The sequence below is a fragment of the Elgaria multicarinata genome, chromosome 1 (assembly GCF_023053635.1).
Source record: "Elgaria multicarinata webbii isolate HBS135686 ecotype San Diego chromosome 1, rElgMul1.1.pri, whole genome shotgun sequence".
Classification (NCBI taxonomy): domain Eukaryota; kingdom Metazoa; phylum Chordata; class Lepidosauria; order Squamata; family Anguidae; genus Elgaria; species Elgaria multicarinata.
In genome coordinates, this window is record NC_086171.1 from 34,241,351 (window position 1) to 34,255,836 (window position 14,486).

Consider the following 14,486-nt stretch of genomic DNA (forward strand, 5'->3'; position numbering starts at 1 on the left):
CTGTACAGTCAGCCCATTTTGATCACCTAATACTAAACCCATATGCCTGTGGCACAGATTTATTATATTATTTAGATGCCACTTACTTTACCAATACATGCAAAAGTTTTATTCTTTAGAATTAGGCGTTATCATAAATAGCTTAACCTAATGGCTAAAGTAAGGTTAGGTTAGAGCATATGAGTGCTTCATAGGGAATGGCTTTATCTCTGAACATTATATATTGAATTTAATATCTCCTGCCAGGTTTTCAGCAACAGTCTACTAAGAGTAGTTATGGTATTCTGTTTGATTTTCTGACAGCCTTTTTTTCTTTTAAACTGTCAAGTACAGTAAAATCCTAATGTAAATGAATGTGATTTTGTTTTGTTTTTTAAACAAAATGTACAAAATTTATGATGTGTAGGATACACAAGTGTAAATGGGCTGGCTTGTCATATTGTAAGACCACATTTATACCTCCTATTTCTGTTCTTTATTCTATAATATAGTCTACCAAACATATAAGGACATTCATGGTGGATTGTTTCCTACCAATGCTGAAGAACAGCCAAATGTTCAGAACTGTGACCCCCATCCCCAGTCATAAACCCTGGACCTGCTAGCGGTGGGTGAAAATCCTAGAAGGTGAACAAGGAGAGAAGTGATAGAGGTGTACAAAATGATGCATGGTGTAAAGGAAGTGGATAGGGAGACATCTTTCTCCCTCTAGCATAATACCAGGACCTGGGGTGGCCGTGAAGCTGATCTGTGGGAAATTCAGGACATGTGAAAGGAAGTCTTCCCACAGCATATAGTTAAACAATGGAATTTGCTACCACAAGATGTAGTGATGGCCACCAACTTGATTGGATTTAAATGAGGGTTAGACAAATTAATGGAGGACAACATCTATCAATGGCTACTGTACTAGTCATGATGCCTATATGGTACCTCCAGTACTGGAAGCAATATGCCTTGGTATATCTCAATGGCTGGGGAACACAATTGGAGGGTGCTATTGCACATTGGTCACAGTGCAAACAGAACAGCAGATCCAGTACGCTGGCAGAAGTGGACTCCTCCACTCCCTCCATCGCATGGCACCCCCCTCCAGACCCCTGAACATCCTACACAGAGAATCAGGAGACCCTGATAAATGGGGTGAACTGTGAAGCAGGGTGGGGGAATGGGCATCCGTCAAAATCAGGCAGAGGAGCCTTCTGCAAGGGGAGCCATTCCTCTTGCTTAACATCCCTCTTGTGGAAGACAAATTCTGGATCCAACCTCTTTTTTGCATCCTGCTTTCCCATTCATATGCTCAAGGGCGAAAACAAAATAAAAACTGAGTAAATTATGCTAAATCTTTTCTTCTGCCGCTGGAAATGGGAGAGGTCCCATGTGGACAAATGGAAGCAATTATCTGATTCCTCCAACTTGGACTTGATGTTCTCTGTTAGCAGTAGAGATAGCAAAGGAGGCAGTGTATAGCCACCCTACCTTAGTTTTGGGGCTCAACTTAGGGTGACCATATGGAAAGGAGGACAGGGCTCCTGTATCTTTAACAGTTGCATAGAAAAGGGAATTTCAGCAGGTGTCTTTTGTAGGCATGCAGCACCTGGTGAAATTCCCTCTTCATCACAGCAGTTAAAGTTGCAGGAGCCCTGCCCTCTTTTGTATCTGATCACTCTAGTATAGATCCAGCAGCTTTAACTGTTGTGATGAAGAGGGAATTTCACCAGGTGCTGCATGCATACAAATGCTGCCTGCTGAAATTCCCTTTCTTTAACAGTTGTATAGAAAAGGGAATTTCATTTCTGCACTTGCAATGTGATTTACGGGGCAGGCGGGCAATGCATTCGACAGCATGCATATTGGAGAAAAATGTGCAACAAATAATACAGACTTTTGAAAAATGCGCCCAAATCAATGGGAGAAAAATGCATATATTTCAAAGATGCACACAATTGATGTACGCCACCAGAATGCCACAATACCATGAGGTTTAGTGGCAGAGAGGCAGTGCTGTGAAGGCAACCCCTCTATTAAGACCCATGGAGTTTACAGGGTAGAATTATGTCCTTAATTTGATACTGCATATGCTGAAAACTTTATCGAAAGAGTTTTGTTGTTGCTGCTGCTGTTTAATCTATCCTATTCTGGTACAGCTTATTTATTTATTTATTTATTTATTTATTACATTTTTATACCGCCCAATAGCTGAAGCTCTCTGGGCGGTTTCCAGCTTGGAGCCTGTTACGGGCAAATCCATCATTTAAAACTTTCAAAATGCAGTTTACTAAAGCCTTTCCCCCCCACCCTTTGCTAGAAAAACAATATTCCTTCCTCTCCTTGTCAAATTAAAAGACAACAATAAGAGAGCATGAAAGAGACATTTCAATATGAATGCCACCCATCGGCCTGGAAGCCAAATGGAGGCAAATTGAAATGAAAAGCTACAGTTGAACAAGACTCTGCAAGTTCAACACAACTGATGTCCAGAACAGAAACTGAAAATCTGAGGTCACTTCAGGAGAGAGTCCACAATATTTCTCAGAGATGAGAAACAATAACATTAAAGAGCTATTCTTGGGAGTTTTTCTTCCGTGAGACGTGTTCAAAAGACTGCATTTGGAACCTGTCCTAATGCTTAGTGCTTTGCTTCCTATATAAATAAATCATGGAAGAAAGTTACTTGCGAATGAAAATGTCCAACTGTTGGTCCAGCACTGATACCAGTGCCAAAATGGCATTGTTCAGTGATTCAGGGGTTGATTGTCATGGGAAAGTTCCAACATTCTCTATTAAGATGCTAAGGCCCTTTCTACACCTAAGGGTGTAGAGGAAGGGAGGGGGAGGATCACGGACGTACATAGCAAGCCAAAGCAAAGATGGACACAGTTTCAAAACAGGGGCTGTGTTTAATGTTGGTTTACTGAACCAGGATGTGGAACCAGGATGTGATCTTCTACACTACTGCTTTAAAACAGTTTATAACAGTAGTGACAACTGTTGAGGGCCAGGACACACTGCATATACAGTTTTCAAAGTGTCATATCCTGCTTGGTGTAGTTCTGGCCTGTGTTTACATCCTGATTAGGTAAACTGACATTATATCCTGATTACGGAAAAACAGTTCTTGTTTTTAACAGAAAACTCTGGTTTAAAGAAACCATGATCAAAGTGCCAGAGGGGAAGCTTATGGGCCCAACGCTCATTCCCAGATCAATAAACCATAGTTTATTCAGCCAGGTACTTTACATTTGAATCTATCCTGTATGTGATAAAATATTATATATTATAAAGCACCTACTGATTTTAGGTGTTTTATAAATAAAATAGGTTGCTGATGATGTGCCACATTTTATCATAGTAAGTAGTAGACCAAATATCCCATTTTTCCACTATCAAAAATAGAAAATATTGCAGATTATTTTCAATATCACACCAATAAAAATATAGAAGTCCTCCTTGCTGTGCAAATGTTCAGGTTAGTCAGATAGCAATTTCCACCTCTCATGACCCACAATGCATCACTTTGGGGAGTGGAACATGCATCCAAGACGTTGTCCAAGCAAAACTATCCAAGACTGGTTTTGGGATAATGGGATAACAACAGCTGCATCTAATCAGTGACCAAAAGAGTCTTGGGAAAACCCAAATCCAGACTTCTTCCTTGACAGGCAGAAATGTTTTCACTGAGTGTGGGCCCACAACCATGTTACTTCCATTCACATAAATGGCACACACACATAACAGTGCTAACTGTGATGTGGCCTGAGGCCCCCCTCCTCTTACATTGATAGCTCTTTCATGGTAAATTTACAGTATTGGCAGCAGCAGCACTCCAAGGGTGGCTAAAGGCCACCATTTAAATTTCCCACAATGCACTGGAGTGTTCAACAGTTTCACTCTTGGGCAAGGTTGTATGACCTTTCTCACTCAAGGCCCACATCTGGGGTATGTTGGGTGTGTGTGGAGGATGCACATGATATGCGCACATGCACGCACACACATAGTTCTTATCAATTGGATATTTCCCCACTAAGCATTAAAGTGTAGTTCAGTTCTACGCATATCTACAATTCTATGCATACCTAACAGCTTTGAGCCATGCAAAGCACAGCCCAATTCCACAATTTAAAGGTATTTAAAGTTTAAATGCCCAGCAGAATAGTTAAAATGAAATGCCCAGCAGTTTAAATGTCTTTCAATTGCTCTTATCTCCAACCACTGATCAGAGATAAGAATGGTATTTCCCTGCTTACCACTGAAGAAAGCCTCCTTTCTGAGGTCTTCTTTTCTGGGGTCTTTTCCAGCAATGTATGGTAGCTACACAAGCCACAGCTGAAGGCTGTATGGGGGAAATGTATGGGGGGGGGCACACAACCCAGAGCCAACGTTTGTTCATCCCTATGGTGCGAAACTTTCTGGACCACTCCCCATTCTGATTGCTACCTTTTTTAAATTACTTGCTTTGTTCACTTATTATTATTATTATTATTATTATTATTATTATTATTATTATTATTATTAATAATAATAATAATAATAATAATAATTTCCCCCCAGTATTTTGCAAGTTTTGCATTTTGAGGGGGCTGGAGAGGCTTCTGTGGTAAGGAGGGAGCAGGGAAGTCTCACAGCCCAGTTTCCTGCACCTAAATCCAGTCCAACCCTATTTCCGTATGGCTCTCTTTGTTAAGATCACCTGTATGGTCTTAGATGCTATACAAGTAAATCCAGTTAGGGAGGCTGTTAGTCTCTCTCCTCTCATTATCCACTTGAGTACTCAAGTAACTCTGCTATAGAAAACAAGATGAGGCTTCTCCAATTATGTCATTAGTCTTTCACAGATGAACCCAGTTTTGCTCTTTTGCATAGTTCAAAAGACATCTAGGATGAATCACAGCTTTTCCCCTAGACCAATTAGTCCCCTGGGACTAACATTATTATTTTTTTGTCTTGCTTTGTAACATAGGGCAGAGTCATTTAGCTCACATCACAGTATCATCAGTCACATGACCCAGCCCAAGTGAAGCGCTTTTAAATCCTATTGATTTTAATGGGAGAATGGATTGAGAAATGCTCAATCTTTTCCATTTAACTCAAACTTTTCCATTTAACTCAATGGGGCTTAAGGGTGAGTTGTTGACTTGTAGCTCAGTCTTGGCATGGAAAGAGGACGGCCATTTTCTGTGGATCAAATATATTGTGCCAAGCTTTAAATTTTGTGGATCCTTAAATTTATCCAATGCTTCTATGAGTGAATGAAAAGCATCTGTCCTTTATTATGATTTTTCTGGAAAAGGCTAAATTAAGAAGAAAATACTCATGAAGAAAATAAGGTCTCTCTTGGTGCTTCTGACAATTATACACATTAGGAAAATGATTGTGGTAGTGAAGTCTTTGATACAAATAATGGCTAAGTACCTATAGAAACGGTTATTATTCCTGGTTTTAGGGAGGGGTTGTTTCTTCACCTTAATCAGAATTTTGGCTTTTAGTTACTTTATTTATCAGGCATCCAGCCCATAGTTTGTTCTGCCAAATTTAAAAAAGTATTGAGGACAAAAACTACTTCTTGAAATAGATCTATGGCAAGTTGTATTCCCATTAATCTAAAGTATGGTATGGCTGGCTCTCCCTCAATCCATTCATCAGAGCAAAGGAACTCCTATGTAAAACTATGCATGGAAAAACAGTTCTCCAGCCATTCACGTGGATTTTTAAATACTCTCTTCTGATTCAGAACATATGATTTCTTCAGGTTTTTATGTGGCTGGTTCATTCTCATTGCTACCTCTCTTTTTTTTAAAAAAAGAAAGAAAATATATTGGTTTGGATTGAGACAAGGATCCAAAGTCCTACTTCCCAAACACACCAGCTTGAGCACCCATACTGCATTGTGTGTGCCATTCTAGAGGGTGCCCTGGTCCCCAGAAACAATTTGTCTGCACTCACAGGGTCTGCAGCAGAAAGGGGGCAGGGAAGCCTAATGGATAGGAGGCATCATATTGTCTAAATAAGACTTCCGCAACCTGGTACCTTCTAGATATTCTGGACTACAATTCCCAGCAGCCCTGGCAATTAATCATGCTTGCTGGTGCTATTGCAAGTTGAGGTCTAAAACATCTGGAGGTTACCAGGTTGGGGAAAACTAGTCTAAATTGATTTCAGTGGAAACGAGCTTAGCTTATAGAGGAGGAGGAGGAGGAGGGGATAGATACCTCAAAATCCACATGCTAACTTTTTCTAGAAACAAGTCACATTTTCTTTTACTAGTTCTGGAATAGTCTTTTTGTGACTGTGAGCTCCATCCAATGAGCATTTTATTGCACACTCGTTACTGGGCACTCACGGATTGCTCGGAGGTCCCTCACATGATATCGTCTGCCTCTTGAGCCCCTTCTGGCCTAACCAGAAAAAGTCCAGTTGCTGCTCTCTCCTGCTGTGTGCGGGAGAAGCAGAGTGATTACAACACCCAACTGAATGGGCCTCGTGCTCATTGTTTACTTCCTATTTACAAACAGGAAGTAACTGAGCGACGAAGCCCTGGTAGCCAGCGTTTTCCTCCAGTGTGAAGGAGCTTTATAGGTAAATGAAAATGGATAGGAATCAGTCCGATTGCATTCAGTGAATATAATGTTTAGTATTAGGACCAGGAACAAAGTTTACCCAAGAATGTTTAATAAAATCGAGGAGCTAGATAACAGGATAAGGAAAAATAGTATGTCACTACTGTCCCCAAAGAGAATTTAAGTTGAGTTTGAGAATTTAATCTTCTTTGAGAAATTAAGATCATTATATTAACTTGGAAGAATTACAAGGGAGAACTGAAAGTGCATTTAAATACAATCATGATATGCATATAGATAAAAGCCATGTAGTCTGATCCTATTTGTGTTTATTTAGATGTAGGCCCATCTGATTCCAAGAACGTTGCATAGGATTGTAAATCTAAAAATATTTTAATCAAATTGTATGACTTTGGGTAAAATTCAACATAATTCCCATTTAGAATAGAGCCATTGAAATGGTCTTAAGTCCAAGTCATTTCAATGGGTCTACTCTAAGTAGGGCATGTTGCATTTTAAAATATGTATAAATCAAGCCAAAATTGTCTTTGGTCACTTATCAAAAACATTAAAGAAACTATTGAGTAGTAATGTTTGACATGAGAGTTCCATCACAAAGCAAGCTAGTAATCCATTTAAGTTATTTTTCATCCAGGTATCTGTTTCTATGCAAAACAAAAATAATTTATTTTTGCAACTGATTAAGAAACTCAGTAATGCTGAGTGTTTACCATATACTGTGTTGCTTGGTCTGTCAAATACTGGCATTAGAGGTTATGGTGCTAGTTATTCTTTGCACAGTCTGGTGTAACTGCACTGTAATGATGAGGAAATACGGATAAGTTTAGTCTTGTATTATTTTAATACTGCCTTCCCCAACCTGGGGCACTCCAGAAGTTTAGGACTATAAATCCCATCAGTTCTGATCATTAATCATGCTGGCTGATGCTGATGTGAACTGTAGTTCAAAACATTTGAAGGGGGCATTAGGTTGAGGAAGACTCTTGTGTTAAATAGTAGATAGCAATTTGTGTCTTTGGGATTTCTGATCTTCCTGATTTGATTGAACACCTCGCTCATAGATTGCAACATTTCTGTTTGGTTGTTGCTGTTTTTAACTTGCAGGAGGAACGTTTTGCTGTTGCCTTTATTTGTTTTATTGTTGATCTTAGTTAGCTGACTGGGACTTAAGTATAGGAAACTGTGCACCATCTTCAGGTGAAAAAATGCGTGTTGAAAGGTCTATTACATCTGGACACTTAGAAGAACATTTTGGAAGCATTGAAGGCCAGTTGTAACAAGCTGGCTAGGCATTTTGAGGATAAAGGTGTTTGTATTTGAGCTAACAGAGACACCATCATTGATACAGTTAGAAATAAACTGACCAGAAATAAACTGTCCAATTTTCTGTTTCAGTTGTTGCAGTCTGAGAATGTGGACAAGGTGGTTAGCGAGGTCCAACCACCAGTATTGTCAGCACTGATTGGCAGGGGCTCTCCAGGATTTCAGGAGAGCCTTGCTCTACCTGGAGAAGCCGGGGACTGGACTTCGGACCTTCTGCATTCAAAGCATGTGCTCTATCACACTGAGCTATGGCACCTTCTCTTCTTACATCATACCAAAGGGAATTGTAGATCTAAGAGGTTATTAATGCCTCACTGGGACAAGAAGTAGTTCCAGCTGCCTTGAAATAGGCAGGTATGAGACCAGTTCTCAAAAATTACTGGACTCAGAAAATTGACACAACCATTGCCTGATGATAAATATCCCTTTGGGGGCACAGTGTTGAAAAAGGTGTTTGTGATTCTAGGCACTTTGTGGGATGAAATGGATTATCTAGATCTATTTCAATCTGGGTTTAGCTGGGGTTTGGCACTGAAACAACCTTGGTTGCCCTGATGGATGACTTCTGCTGCAAGCAATGGAGGAGTCCAATCCTGTTGATTCTCCTTGATCTCATGCTAGACCAGCTCTGTGGGTTGAGTCTGAGGACCACAGCACTTCGATAATTCTGTTCATACCCATCACATTTGAGCTGTGGGGTCTTCCCATCTTGTCCCTCCTGATTGTTAACACCACTATGAAGCCACTAGGTGAAGTCATCTGGGGATCTAGAGCAAGGGATGCTGATGGTACCCAGCTCTAAGTACGTTGGAGCATCAGTACACTGATGGTACCCAGCTCCATCTCTATGAATCATCTAAATTAGGTGAGGAGATGCAACACCTCCCATATCATCCTGCCTGTTCATTAAGACTTTCAAAGGAGGCCCTCCTCTGAGTACCATCAGTGGAAGAAATACATTATGCATTTACAAAAGAGGCCCTTCTACCGCCCCAGAATGCTGCCTCTTCTTCAAGCACACCTCATTATGCAGCATGTGGGAGATGTGGCTGAATGAATGGAACCAGTTAGTCACCACTAATTGATGTCTCATGGCCTTCTGTGGAACTTTGTCACAACTAAACATTGCTGGAGTGAGACCGGTGTCTCCGTCTTCTGAATGGGAACTACCACATCGGCTTCCATTAAGTCAGGCCTCATTAATGGTATGCATGTATCTGAATCCAACTAAAAAGGAACGGAGTTGAAAAATCCCAGTGAAGTCCTTTGCTGAGCCTGGATCGACATCCTTAAAAGGTAAGCACATGCTTACATGCTTTTGCCAAAACATTAATTTGATAAACAGCAGCCCAAAGCAACAAAATGAGCTTACCTTCGGCTTTTGCTTTTATGAGTGCGTGTGTATATGTTCCTCCTACTCGTGGTAATCCTTTATCAATAAAAATGCATTTTATAGCTCGGTTGTTTCGTTACACCATGAACAGTTTATAATATCGCTGTGTATAACGCTGCTGATGTCTTAACCTCAATCCTCCACTGGCATCCGTGTGTTTGATGCATTTTATTTTATTGGGCTTCTTATCTGCTCCGATTCATGTCCAGCAAAGTGCACCTGCTGTGCGTGCGAACTCCAGCTTTGTGAAACAGTGTGCAGAATAGCTTGTGGTCTACAAACTATTGAAAAGAATGCTCCTTGTGCTTGCTGAATCCTGAGTCTAAAGGTTTCTCCAGAGGTTTCTCCCCACCTAATCTCTCGCTTTGGGAGAGGGCTCAAAGCGAGTGATGGGGAGTGTGTGGGATGGCTGTTCCTCTAAGCAGCAGGCAAGCAGGGCCAAGTTAATGGCTGCAATGACTGCAGGGGGCCTTCTGGCAGGGGAGGGGCCATAGCTCAGTGTGATAGAATTCACCCGTTCTTCCGCCAAGACTCTCATTCATGCCTTGGTTATTTCCCGCTTGGACTATTGTAATCTCCTGCTGACTGGTCTTCCTTCTTCTCATCTTTCCCCGTTGGGTTCCATTCATCATTCTGTGGCTAAGATTATTTTTCTGGCTCGTCGTTTTAATCACGTCACCCCGCTTCTAAAATCCCTTCATTGGCTCCCTATCTCCTACAGAATTCAATACAAGCTTCTCCTTTTGACTTTTAAAGCTTGTCATGGTCTGGCTCCCCCCTATCTCTCGTCCCTTATTTCACCTTACTCTTCTGCTCGCACCCTTCGCTCTCATAACACTATGTCTCCTACTCGCCCAAGAGTTTCTACTTCTCTCACTCATCTTCGCCCGTTTTCGCTCGCTGCCCCCTATGCCTGGAATTCTCTTCCAGCGCATCTGCGAACCATGACATCAATCCCAGTTTTTAAATCTCGTTTGAAAACGTTTCTTTTCTCAAAACCTTATAATCCGTAGTGTGTCGATACTAGTTTTTATTATTTGTTTTATTGTCCCCCATGCTGGTTGGCCTTTCCCCTCCCTGTTTGTTTGTTACTGTGATTTTAGAATGTAAGCCATATGGCAGGGTGTTTTGTATTCTGTTTTATTTTGTTCTGTACAGCACCATGAAAATTGATGGCGCTATATAATAATAATTATAGTTATAGTAATAATAATAATAATAATAATAATAATAATAATAATAATAATGCGCATGCAGAAGGTCCCAGATTCAATCCCCGACCTCTCCAGGTAGGGCAGGGAAAGAATCCTGCCTGGAACCCTGGAGAGCTGCTGCCAGTCAGTGTCGACAATACTGGGCTAAATGGACGAATGGTCTGTCTCAGCATAAGGCAGCTTCCTATGGTCAGATGTTCCTATGAGGTGCAATCCGCCACCCCTCTCAATCTGCTGCTCGAGCAGGGGATTCATAAGAACATAAGAAGTGCCATGCTGGGTCAGACCAAGGGTCCATCTAGTCTAGCAACAGTGGCCAACCAACTGTTGGCCAGGGAACAACAAAGCAGGACATGGTGCAACAGCACCCTCCTACCCATGTTCCCCAGCAACTGGTGTACACAGGCTTACTGCCTCAGATACTGGAGGTAGCACATAACCATCAGGTCTAGTAGCCATGGATAGCCTTCTCCTTCAGATTCACTCTTGCCTAATCTACACCTACTGCCGTTTCGCAATGGAGGAAGAATAATTGTGAGGTTTCCCAGTTCCACGGGAAAACTTACTTCTGAGCAAGCACACATGGAGCTGAAGTGCACCATGTCTTTAATCAGATGACAACCTGTCAGGTTGGGCTAATGGGCAGCAGGTGAAGATCAGCCAGGAGCTGTGGGACAATCCATATGGAAAGGAGGACAGGGCTCCTGCATCTTTAACAGTTGTACTGTAAAGGGTACTTCAGTAGGTGTCATTTGTATGCATGCAGCACCTGGTGAAATTCCCTCTTCATCCTAACAGTTAATACTGCAGGAGCCCTGCCCTCTTGACCAGATTCAAAAGAGGTCCATTTTATATGGTCACCCTACCACTAGCCAGCTATAGGATCACTTTTAGTTACTGGGAGAATTAGCCATAGGTTGGATTGCCATGGTGAAAACAGTTGGAGAGAAGTGGTGTTTACTGAGCCTGTAACTATAGTTTCCATAACTAACTGTGTGTTCGTCCTATGGGGAATGAGCAAAATTGTTCATCAGTTGACAACAGAGATTAGGCTTAATAGCTCAAGCGGAGAAGTCTCGCACCTTTAGTTTAGCAGCTCCCTTGAGTGGTAGCTTGTTGACAGGGTTTCACACATGTCCTGATTTTTTTATTTTATTTTTTAAGTGAAAAATTGTTCCAGTGACTTTGGAGGCATATTATCCGTTGGATGGAGCCACATTCTGTTTAGGCTACAAATAAAAAAAAGGGGTGTATTCAATTGGTACAATATTCTCTCAGTTGTTGATGTGTATTGAATTTGCACAATACTAGTCGGTAAACATATGAGTTATTCCTGTTCAGTTGGCACAATAATTGTTTATCTCACCGCTTTGCTAAGCTTTATGGAAGTTTGCTCTCTTGAAAATGCAAATGTTTTGGCAGAGAGAAAACGGATGTTTAGTACACAACAGGCTGCCCTATTCAGGTATTCACCTGAATGTGTGTATGGACTAAATGCGGTTACGGATGGGGGCCCACATGCTAGCCTTGTCCTTTACCTTCCTGTCCCTGTCTGCGCCACTCTTGATCATCACACCTTTAGGGTTCATCTACACCAAGGAGGATATTCCATTATGAAAGTGGTATATAAAAGACAGGAGCCACACTACTGCTTTATAGCAGTATTGAAGTGCACTGACAACTGTTGGGGGCCATTGACACATGCCATATACCTCTTTCATACCACTTTCATAGTGTTATATCCTGCTTGGTGTAGATGTGTCATGAGCCCCAACAGATGTCAGTGCACTTCAATACCACTATAAAGCAGTAGTGTGGCTCCTGCCTCTTATATACCACTTTCATAGTGGAATATCCTGCTTGGTGTAGATGAGCCCACAGTCTAAGGTGAAGAGGGTTTGACATGCATTCAGGTAAGCACTCGCTGAAAATGCCAACCCAGTGTGCGACCACTGTAAAGAAGGCAAACTCCATGTTAGGCATTATAAGAGCAGTACGACTATGGAATCAGTTACCTAGGAAACTTGTGGGCTCTCCCACACAAGAGGCATTCAAGAGGCAGCTGGACAACCACCTGTCAAGGATGCTTTATGGTGGATTCCTGCATTGAGCCGGCGGATGGACTCGATGGCCTTATAGGCCCCTTTTAACTCTACTGTTCTATGATTCTATGATTCTAACCCATTGCCTGTTGTAGGGTTGTGGGGTGGTTTGTTAACCACCCCAGCAAGCCACCCTTACTGGGTTCAGATGACACAAGAAGCTGTGTAACCACAGAGGAGCAATTGCAAGCAAAATGAAGGCCGGGATAGCGATGCTTCTGTAACAAAAGTGACTCTAGTGTAGACTCTGCCTGGGAATTCCTTAATAGACCTATAGGAAAAGCCAGTCTTTCCCGCTCTTTAGCCATGGAACAAATACCTCTTCTCTCTACTCAACATCTTCTTGAGATTGGAGTGGTGGCACCGCTCAGACTTCAAGAGCAAGTAGATAGTTGAGTCTTTGACAAAAGTGATCAACTGAATCCCCCCTCTTGCTGAGCAACGACTTCCTTGTAGCAGGGCAGGGGAGGGAGCGATGGGGCTGCCATATAAAATGCTGTTATGAATTACTCAGATGAAAATAACCAGATGAAAATGGAATAGGAGCTCTTGATTTAATTGCCACATGAAAATGGCTTCCGTTCACCTGACAACATCCTAGTCTTAAAGATAACAGTTGATTGTTGGATCTCACTGCATTTTCCTGTGAGAACAAGCTGTTGAAACCGACATTTCCTCTCTTCATTTTGGAACCGCATTAGAGATTTCAGATGCAAAATGGAAGTGGAAAGATGGACATGCAGTAAGAATAGAGCCGTAAGAAGATGAGCTTCAAAAGTAAATGAGCTTCAACCCAGACAGTTGGTCTGATGCAGCAATATTAAAATTAAAAGAATAATGGAAAAGCTTATGGGTTTGTCTATGGGGCAGTGATGAAAGAAAAGCACAAAGAGAGAACAAATAGTATAATTGCTCACACATTATCGTATGACAATGGCCCTTTTATAAGTCATTAAGAGGAAAACAGCATGCTCCATTAGTCAAACAATTAAACTTTTAGGGTCCAGCCCAGTTTGTTGCTTACAAGCAGCGTATCAGAAGGCTGATGACATGGACAACGAATTAGCAGTAGAAAAACTCTCCAGCATGTATAACAAGGGGTGGAGTGGGGCAAGGTCATACTTTGAAGAAAATGAAATATCACTCTGGTTTCTGAGTAACAACTCACAATTGGTGTTATAGTTAGGGCTTCATCAGATGGAGTGGGGGGAAATCATGGTTCCCTACCGTCATTTCTGCCCCACCCCGTTCTGTCACACAATACTTCCTCTTTCTCATGGTGAAGAAAGAGGAAGTAAACAAAGACCACGTGGCCCATTCAGTGGGTATTTTTATCGCGCCACTTTTCCTGCACACAGCAAAAGATCATGGCAAGATTCACTTCTAAAAATAAGTTGGACTTACTGGGGTCTTGTTTTGTGATGGGAAGAAGGCCAGAAGGAGCGGGAGATGCATGGGAGGTGGATGGCATCATCAAAAGGACCCACAAAAAAAATGAGTGGGCAGTAATGAGCATGCGATAAACACTTGTCTGATGATACTCTTAGGTGGTTATATTTGCTTTACATGGATAGGAAATGAGACGCCATATAGATCTCATTTCTGTTTTGATAAATTATGAGAATAGTGGTTGTCAAACTGTGACAACCTCAGAAGATCACCATGGTTTTCTCAATGAGCTGATCAGTAATGCTAGACAAGCTGCCCGTGATCCTGAAAGACGGCAAATACACAATTCATACCAATCTTATCCTGCAACGCACAGCTTTCCACACCCAGGCATCAACTCCTATCATCCCCAATCAGCATGACCACACTGACTGGAAATGATGGGAATTGTAGTCCAACACATATGGGGAGTGCCTGATTGAGGAAG